Consider the following 9,380-nt stretch of genomic DNA (forward strand, 5'->3'; position numbering starts at 1 on the left):
AACAAGGTGATTTACCTCAAATTACAAAAACCTTTCATAGCATCTTGTATAAACTAAACGGAACTTACTGTTTGTTTAGCTAGTGGTTTTCTTATTTCATTTACTCCAAGAAAGTTCTGAAACAAATGAAAATTTAAATTAATTTAATGCATAAAAGTTTAAATTCATCGGAAAATTTCTTATTGAGTATTATACTTCACAAAGTACTCAGAAAACTCTTATATTGTATTGTTATAAGAAGGTAATCTTTAAATATTTAAACATAAAATTATCGTATAACTCAGACCTTTTAGTGCAGTCACTGAAGGTTTTTGACCTCCGATTTAGTTGAACCTCCATCGATTTTTATGAAAATTGGTGAGTAATTAGAGGATACCTCAAGAAACAAAGGTGACATAATGCCAACTTGCGCCACTTGGGGGTGGATGCCACCCCTTCTCAAGGGTGAAAATTATTTTATTAAAAATAATACCATAAGTCGATAGAGGGACAAATTAAAAGCAAAATTTGTTATACAAAGTTATTAAAATAAATCAACACTTTTTGAGTTATTAAAGACCAAAGATTTTATTTTTTCGTAAAAAAATGCATGTTTCAAATCGGTTTTTCACGTATAAATCAAAAACTTTAATAAGCGTTCACAAAAAAGTTATTATTACTAAAATTGAAGATAATAAAAAATTTAATACATTCCTCACATAAAGGACTAAACTAATGTTAGTTACAAGTGAGTTATTGGCAATTAAATGTGTATTCTTTTCGACGAGTACTCAAATCTAAGTATTCAAGCTTAAATATCAGGAAAACGATGCAATGTATAAAATATTTCTGCTAAAAATTTGCCAAAGTACTTCAGAATACCTATCAATTGAGCTTCAGAGCAAGGTAATAGCGTCAAAATTAGGCAAGTTATAATGGAAATAAAAGAACAGTTTCGAATTTTTTAGGAAAAGTGAAAAATAAAGCATACGCCATTTCCACAAAAATTAAAATTTATAGTAATCTTTACAAAAAATTCTTTATATTAGCATAAGTAATGTTTTCGATAATTTTGACCGGTTCAGAATGCATATTTTTGAAAGAAAGATATAATTTAAAATAATCAATTTTTTAAATTATTGTAATTCTCATATTCTTCTGATAATAACTCCAAAAATACTCAATATACGTAAAAAATTGTATATAACCCAATTTTAGTTTTTTCTGTGCCAATATCTCACCTGTTTTACTATTTCTATAAGTTAAAAAATAACCGAGATAGAAACGTTAAAATCTTGCTGTGGGAACCAGGCAACCGGGGTCATTTAACCTTTTATTTTTAAAAAAGTAAGGGGTCTAAAAGATTAGATTCAACGTGCCTAAATAGCACTTGGAATTAACTTTCAAACAGTTTTTAGATGAATCTGATATCGTCAAAATGAACGGAGATATTAAAAAAAAACAAGAACATTTTTTGGAAAAATGTTTAAAAGATGAATTTTGAAAAAATTTTGGAGCATAAATTTTAACGAAATTTTAATTTTAACATGTTCGGGGGCTCATTTATAGATATCTTTAAGTACTTTGACAAATGTTTAATAAGTTTATGTTATAAAATGCATGAGTTTCCCCTTATTTCAGCTTGAATACTCAGAGTTTTTTACTTGCCGAAAAAAATATACATTCAATTACCTATAACTCACTTTTAGTTCCAACTAAAAGGTTTTAGTAGTAAGGGGTTCATTTCATTTTTTATTAGCTTCAATTTTGACAATAATAACTTTTTTGATAAAACTTACACTTTTTGAGTTATTGCTGAAAGATTGGTTAAAACATGCATTTTTTCAAGAAAAATTAAAATCTTTGATCTTTAATAACTCAAAAAGTTTTGATTTATTTTAATAGCTTTATAGAACAAATTTTGCTTGAAATTTGTCCCTCTATCGAATTATGGCATCCACCCCCAGGGTAAAAGCGCAAGTTGGCATCATGTCATGTTTGTTCCTTGACATATCCTCTAACCACCCACCAATTTTCATGCAAATCGATGGAGGTTCAACGAAATCAGAAATAGCTCATATCCACCTTCAGTGACTTCACTCTTTGTCTCTGCTATGGAAGAGCCAGATTAAACAATAAATATTTCTCTTCATAAATGGGCTTGGTCACTTAATGCACGTCATGTACCCATATCAAACATTTCACCATTATTTATTATTGGGGCATCTTAAATTTGGGTTTTACTTTAGTATTTGTTAATTTAGCAGATTTTGATATATTCTGTTAATATCGGTTTGGTTTCATGTTGTTCCCTATTTTTTTATTTTCCTATTGATTTAGTCCAAATTATGATTATCAAAAGAAAACTATTATCAATGATGGACATGTGAACATATTCAAACTGTTATACAGGGTGTAACAAAAATACAGGTCATAAATTTAATCACATATTCTGGGACCAAAAATAGTTGGATTGAACCTAACTTACCTTAGTACAAATATGCACACAAAAAAAGTTACAGCCCTTTGAATTTACAAAATGAAAATCGATTTTTTCGAATGTATCGAAAACTATTGGAGATTTTTTATTTAAAATAGACATGTGACATTCTTATGGCAGTAGCATCTTAAGAAAAAATTATAGTGGAATTTATACACCCCATAAAAATTTTATGGGAGTTTTGTTCTTTAAACCAATTAAATTATTATTGTAGTACCATTAGTTAAACACAATGTTTTTAAAATTTTTTTGCCTCCTAGTACTTTTTCGAAAAGTCAGTTTTTATCGAGATATTTCGAATATTTGTCAAATTCACCACATATTTGTATATGGTTAAAAACGATTATGGAGACTTTGTAATAATATGAACATTTATTTATGATTTATATTTTTAGGGATATTTTGAACCATTTTAAAAAAGAAGTAACATCTCGATAAAAGGTGCCTTTCCGAAAAAATAAAAAGAGGCAAAAAAGTTTTAAAAACACTGTGTTTAACTAATGGTACCGCAGTAATATTTTAATTGGAACGTACACAAACATTTGGGGGTTTAAAAGAACAAAACCCCTATAAAATTTTTATGTAAACATATTGAAAAATAAGCCTCAACTCGATAAAAACTGCCTTATCGAAAAAATACAATATGGCAAAAAAGTTTTAGTAATATGGAATTTAACTAATGGTACCACAATAATAATTTAATTGAGACGTACACAAAAGTTTGGGGGGGTTTAAGGGAACAAAATCCCCATAAAATTTTTATGGGGTGCACAAATTTCACTATAGTTTTTCTTTAAGAGGTTCCTGCCATAAGAATGCCACATGTCCTTTTTTAATAAAAAATCTCGAATAGTTTTTGATATATTTGAAAAAATCGATTTTCATCTTGTAACTTCAAAGGGCTGTAACTTTTTTTATGTGCATATTTGTACTAAGGTAAGTTAGGTTCATTCGAACTATTTTTGGTCCCAGAATATGTGATTTATTTTATGACCTGTATTTTTGTTACACCCTGTAAATATTATGGTCATGACTACTATAAGACAAAAAGCTACAATAAAACCAAAAAAAAACAAACAGAAAAAATAGATTTTAAATCAATAGCACAATTACGTAACAAACATAACAAAGAAATCTAAGACAGGAAATATGATATCAGAGTGGGAGAAGGTCAAACAGCAAAAGAAGAAGCTGCTAACAAGAAATAACACCAGCAAACAATAAAACTGAATGGTATAACCAGGAATATAAACAACAAACGCAAAACAGCAAAACTTAACAGTAAGACAGGCGCAAGAAAGAAGCAAATGGCCGAGAACGGATAAAAAGTAAGACAGGCTATAAATAATGAAGATAGAACGCTAAGAAAAGCATAAGACAAAATAAAAGAAGATGGATAGATGAAAAATGCAAGAAATAGAATTGAAAAGAATAAATAGGAACACGAATATTTGATACGAATTCAAAAAAACAAACCAAAAAATACAAACTTGAAATAAATTGGATATGAACAAAGAGAAAATAGATATAACAGAGGATAATCCAAAAAACTAAGAGTAGTGCAGAGAAGAATGGAGCGATCAATGATAGGGGCCACTCTGCGAGACAGGGTTAGAAATGAAGATCTACGAGCTAAGACCAAAGACATAGACGTCATTGAAAGAAGCTGTAACTTAAAATAGAAATGAGCTGGATACGTTGCCACAATGAAGGACGGAAGATGGACTCGCAAACTAGTTGAAAGGAGACCAAGAGTCGATAAACGTAGCAAAGGAAGACCACCAACATGATGGCAAGACGACTTACGAAAGACAACAAAAAACTGGATGCAGAAAGCACAAGATAGAACATTTTGGAGACAAACAGGGGATGCCTATGTCCAGCAGTGGATTGAGAGAGGCTGATGATGAATGCATTTAAGTAAGTATCGGCAAGTCACTAGAGAATATCCCTAACGGGGGAATGTACTGGAGAACAAAATAATAATGGTGGGTCAATAAAATAATACTACAGAACAAGTTAGTGTTAGTAATACATATCACGAAGGATTTGAGTGTGGGAAAATTTGAGATTGATAGAGCATTATAAAAACTTTCACCGCTCAAGATGGCCACCGGTCATCAATCACACAGACGGCGATGACATAATAATATTATTGTTAATTATTCTTCCTTTGTCATATTATGTACGATCTATTAACTCTTTTTCTTTATTACATCTGTCATTTAATTAATGATAAGTCTTATTTTCCGGACATAAGATCAGGAGTATCAGAAAATTTCTAGCTATCTCTTAAAGTCCTTTTTGTGAAATTTGAATATCTGTTTTCGGCTAAATTGGTAATTTAAAACACCATTTTAAACGTTATTATAGGGGAGTGCAATTAGAACGAAAACATGCATTGTTTCGGAAACATTCAAACAAGCTTATATTTTTCTAAAACTTTTATTTTTAGGTTATATACATGTTAAAGTAAAAAGTTCTACTAGCGGATTCGGCCGCTAATTGTTTATTAATTGTTTAAACAATAACAATTGTTTTGTATAAATAATTTTAAAAATATCTTTAAATTCATCATTTTACTTTGATCAAATATGTTTCTATTTTGTTTTTGATTTTACTGAATCCGAATATGGCATTGCAATTTGAAAATTCTTATACAGAAGCTCTTATACAGTATGTCCGCGTAGCTAGGAACCACATGGAAAACTTTTTTATTATTAATTTTACGAAAAAAAGTTATTCTTCATAAAATGCTCTGGATAGTCAAAAATCTAAAACTCAACCATCAGATATCAAATTTTATCAATTTTATACGAGTATTGTCAAAAATATTAATTTCGTTAAAGAGTAAAGTACCTTTATATTTCAGAATATCAAAAAATGCTATTATGAAAAGTTATTATGAAATGTTATTATGAAATTAAAAACTATGTTTAAATATACAATTACATTATTCTAATCGAAAAATTTTTTTCAATTTTTTCTCAAATTACGGATACTCATCATTTCATTACAATTATGATAACTATTTTATTATCACTTTTACGAAAAAAAAGTTATTCTAAATAAAATGCTCTCCCCGGTCTAAAATCTAAGACACAACCATCAGATATTAAACTTTTTTAATTTTATACGAGGTACGTAAAAAATATGAATATGAATATGAGTTAAGTGCCTTTATTATTCACAATATTTTAATCAGAAGGATATAATTGAACACTAAAACAAATTTTTTAATTCCAAACAACTTTTCGTAATAACAATTTTCGATATTGTGAAATTTAACGATACTTTACTCTTGAGTGAAATTCATATTTTTTGACATACCTAGTATAAAATTCATCAAATTTGATATTTGATGATTGCATCTTAGATTATATACGATGCAGAATATTTTATAAGGAATAACTTTTTTTCGTAAAACTGATAATAAAAAAGATATCAATAGGTTCTCACTTACGCAGACATACTGTATAAGGGCTAAAAAAAAATTTTTTGCTGAACATTTATTATGTTGAAGTTTATTATTAAATGTATTTTAGGTAAGTTTTACAGAAAAAAGTTTTGATCACTTTATAATATAAACATTTTTTTAGCTGGTAATTTTCGGTTTTTGTATTACATTTTTGTTATCTTTCTTAATTTTCTCAAAAGGAATAGTCTATTTCATTTCTAAAGTAAAATAATTTAGTGCATTTTAAAAATTATATCCTAAGCTTTAAAAAAGCACTTATAAAACTGTAACAGATCTGTTCAAACTCGAGTAATACCGTCTTAAATTGGTGGTAATTCTATAAAACTACGAAGATTTCAAAAATTACATATTTTAAGACGTCATATCATCTGAATTAAATTTTTGAGATTTTTTTAAATGAAACATCATTTAGTACGATGCTTGGAAGGTAAGTTGTGCAAAATTGAGGGCTTCATAAGAAAAATTGCATTAGTTACACATTTTTAAATCATTTTTAAACAAAATTCATGTAAGGCTCATTTTCCATCCCCACCGTACTTATGCCCATATATTTTACTTCTTTTTATTATAACCATAAGATAGCTTAATTATTATTCTTTTAGGTTCAATTTGTAAAATTTCATTTAATTCATTCATTTAAATCCATTAGTTAAAGAATTACATTAAAATAACTCAACCGTGCACTGCGCCGTACGCTAGTTTACAGTGCGCCAGTGTTTGTGAGAAGGGTGACTTTAGCGTTATAAATAAAAAATTATAGAAGATACAGATTTAGTTTTAGAAAATTCTTTATATAAGGATTTTTTTGTAAAATTTTCTGAATTTTTCAATGGTAAAGTCAGTTTTATTCTAAAATTGATTTTTTCGGAGTTATTTAAAAAACATCAAACTTCGTAGTTCATTTGTTTAATAAAAAATGAAGCTCCCACTTCTCGAGTAGAACTTTTTGATATGTTGTTTATTAAACATTTCTTAATGAAATTACAAAAAGTTCTATCTTGTTTGATTTTTTCCGAAGTTCCACTCCCCTATTTAGTCCAGAGAAATAAGGTTTTTCTCGTGACACATCCCCCTCCAGTCCGAAACCAAATTTTTTGAGTAGTATGGACATCTATATTATTAACCTATATGTTTCCTGCAGCCGATTTTGATGATATACATAGTTATAAACAAATGAAGATCGAAAAACGGTAAATTATCGCTTTTTTCGTCTATTACCAAAAAGTTAAGCACTTTAAACAAATTTGAGAGTAAGAAACTCAAAAATCGTATAAAAAACTTCAATATGGCATTCGCTGAATATGTCCAACCTTATTGGTTGCTTAGAAAATTGCAAAATAAATCATAAATATTGAGTTTTTATAAATATTCGTAACTTAGGTAAAAATTAACTTAGAATCTTCTTATTACGCGGAATGCCGAGACTTCTTGTACTTAAATTATATTTTAAATTTCAAAGCAATTGGTCAAATAGTTTAAAAGTTATTTAATTTATTTTTCCCAAATTCATTTTTTTGCAACACTATAAGTCAGAAAATTATGAGGTTACAATAATACTTCGGACAGTTTATGAAAGAAGAACATATATACTATTACCTTAATTAAAAATAAATGACAAAAAATAATTTTAAACAGTGTAAAATTATTTTGCAAAACATGTCCATTTTTTGCTTACTTAAAAACAATTGGAATAACTTTTTAACCGTTACCCGTAGAAAAATTATTTTTTCATATTTAGAAAGACTGAATTTTTATACATATTTAGAAAGAAAAACAACTGTTCTAGGACATTTAGGGACAAAGTTAGCCCCCCCATTTTTTTAATTCACATGTTTTTGCAAAATTATTTTGCAATATCTATAATTATTTTTTGTCATTTTTTTTAATTAAATTAATACTGTAAATTTTCTTCTTTCATAAACTATCCAAAATATTACTGTAACTTCATCATTTTCTGACTTACAGTGTTGCAAAAAAAATTAATTTTGGATAAACAAATTAAATAACTTTTAAACTATTTGACCAATTGCTTTGGAATTTGGGGTGTAATTTAAGCACCATAAGTCTCAGCATTCCATGTAATAAGAAGGTTCTAAGTTAATTTTTACATAAGTTATGAATATTTATAAAAACTCAAAATTTATGATTTATTTGGCAATTTTCTAAGTAACCAATAAAGATAGACATATTCAGCGAACGCCATATTGAAGTTTTTTATACGGTTTATGAGTTTATTACTCTCAAATTTGTTTAAAATGCCCAATTTTTTAGTAAGAGACGAAAAAAGCGAAAATTTACCGTTTTTTGATCTTCATTTGTTTATAAGTATGTATATCATCAAAATCGGTTGCAGGAAACATATAGGTTATTATTATAGATGACCATATTACTCGAAAAATTTGGTTTCAGCCTGGAGGGGGATGTGTCACCAACACGATATTTTTTTTCCTTATTTCTCTGAACTAATTAGTAATTAATATTTATGATCATGTTAAAAACCCCCAAGTTAAACCCCATAACTATGATAAAGTGAAAAGCATAATATTATAAAACAGTGTAGATAAAAAAACACAATTTCAAGATAAGTAAATACAGTATAGACATGTATAGAGATTTAATGATGAACGATGGTAAAAATAGGCATTAAATTATGTTCCAAGGTTTAAAAAGGAGAGGAAATTTCACAAGCAGAGCGGAGAGAAAATATCAAAGTGGAATATAAAGGGATAAAAGAGGACGAATGTAGAAACCGATCAAGGGGGAGTTCGAAACACAAGATGCAGCGGAAGCTCCAGCGCTTAAAAAATCGGGTAATACTGATTTAAAAGAAATCTAAATTATGATTTTAAAAATGCTCTTTTAACAGTTTTTATGTAGTTGTAGTAGATATTTTCTCTTAACTAAAAATATGTTTTTCCTCTAAATGTCTCATTTTAGGAATATCTAGTAGGATAAATATTAAGTAATTTATCCCAGCCTGTCCTGGGGAAAAAAGATTTTTCTATTACGTCTCAATATGTCTTAATAAAATGAAGCTTCCTTATGAAAGAAAACGTTTTTTCTACCCTAATAAATCTTGCCGTGATCATTACAGTAAAATTCAATGAAGCCGATACATTTCCGAGTTTAGTAATAGCCTAATTCCGCTTAGCTATTTATTTCGCCACCAGCCAAAACTAAGGCCTTCACAGGCTTCTCTTTCTCTCACGATATTCATTTGGAAGTGCCAAATTAATTTCAGGCCATTTGTTAAGCACTTTATTATCTGGTGCAAATAACGCGTTGGCCGTCTCTGCTTCTTTTTCCGGAAATTTGGCAGAGTCAATTCGCTAAGCAGTTTTAACAAAAGAAAAAAATACAGATGCTAGTAGATGAAGTCTTATAGGGCTTTATTTTTCATTATGGCATTACATTAAGGCTAAA

At 28.4% G+C, this 9,380-nt stretch overlaps 1 protein-coding gene across 1 annotated transcript in view; it reads right to left on the minus strand.

Moving 5' to 3' along the window:
- Positions 1 to 116, minus strand: part of LOC126881598 (potassium channel subfamily K member 18-like) — a 579,919-nt gene extending 579,803 nt beyond the window's left edge. Inside the window, exon 1 of the mRNA XM_050645961.1 lies at positions 69 to 116. The gene's annotated coding sequence lies outside the window, so the exon portion shown is untranslated. The remainder of the gene's footprint in view (positions 1 to 68) is intronic.
- Between the last annotated feature and the right edge of the window lie 9,264 nt (positions 117 to 9,380).

The sequence above is a fragment of the Diabrotica virgifera genome, chromosome 3, assembly GCF_917563875.1.
Source record: "Diabrotica virgifera virgifera chromosome 3, PGI_DIABVI_V3a".
NCBI lineage: Eukaryota > Metazoa > Arthropoda > Insecta > Coleoptera > Chrysomelidae > Diabrotica > Diabrotica virgifera.